Below are 1,315 nucleotides of genomic sequence, written 5' to 3' on the forward strand. Positions count from 1 at the left end.
ACACTAACCTAGCCACTGGGGGCTAGAGTTGAGAGTGAAATGGCCAGCTGGTCTGAAGTGGGGGTGGCATGTGAGAACTCTTAAACTTGCAGATAGTACAGAGTTGGCCTAGCTTAGATGGCATACTGGCCAGAACTCAACAAGATGAAGGTAAAGAAGTTAGATACAGGTAGCAAATGTAAATTACTATAATTTGATGAACTGGACCTTTGATAATGGATGGAGTTGCTCAAAATTCCAACTAAGAGGGAAGGATTCTTCATATCAAAGGTTGATAGGGATGGACATCAAAAATGGGGGGAGGGAGCACTATGAAGGCACAAAGTGCCTGGATTACAAGCCTTCACGAGTATGCCCAGTCTCAGAGGGAGAGGAGTAAGGCAGAATCCCCACTGTACAGTTTCCCTGTTGTCCAGATGTATCTGGTGAAAGGGGATGAGGGGGGACGGGGATAGACGTTTATAATTCAATTGTAGTTGTTTTAAGGACTAACGGCGATTGTCACAACTGTAAATGTAGAAGAGGTGTAAGTGAAAGGGGGAGCAGTTAATCTTTCATTTCAGGAACAAAGGACCCCAGGACCATCAACAGGGAAGAGCATGAGTGGAGCCTGGGATCCTAACCAGAAAAGCCGTAACAATCGAGACGATGGCATAGAGAGATAGAACAGCTGAGGACGAAATGCCATCGACTGAAAAAGGCTGTGTGTCTGAGGGCAGGATGATGGCTTGCAAAATGTGCCCTGTGGACATCAAAAAAAAAGGGATGAGAGGTAAATACTGTTAACTTATGGTACATGGAGGGATTGCAATCATTGCAATGAAACACAGTGTAAAACCGATGATCTGTCTTGCAAACTTCCACTCAATTCACAATAAAAAACATTGAAATAACAGTGGTAATTAGTTGGTCTTTCTCATGAGTGTAGTGATATTATCCTATTACAGACAGCACGGTAGTTCAAGATCGATCTTGCAATGCTCTTTTTGACCATGAATATGATATCATTCCTTTTTAAGCTTTCATTTCTGGCATAGTAAAACATGATTGTCGGATTCAAAATAGCAAACACTAGTCTATTTCAACTCACTAACACATAGGATATTTATCTTTATGTGTTCCATTTCACTTTTTTTGTTTATTTTCTTAAATGTTTTATTATGAATTATGTGACAGCCCACAGTAGTTGGAAAATTTGGACTTGGTGATAGAAATGATGCGGGAGAACGAATGATAGATTTCTGCAAGACAAATGATTTGTTTATTTCAAATACCTTCTTTAGACAGCATAAGAGACGACTATACACATGGACCT

Source organism: Chrysochloris asiatica, unplaced genomic scaffold (assembly GCF_000296735.1).
Source record: "Chrysochloris asiatica unplaced genomic scaffold, ChrAsi1.0 scaffold00078, whole genome shotgun sequence".
Classification (NCBI taxonomy): Eukaryota; Metazoa; Chordata; class Mammalia; order Afrosoricida; family Chrysochloridae; genus Chrysochloris; species Chrysochloris asiatica.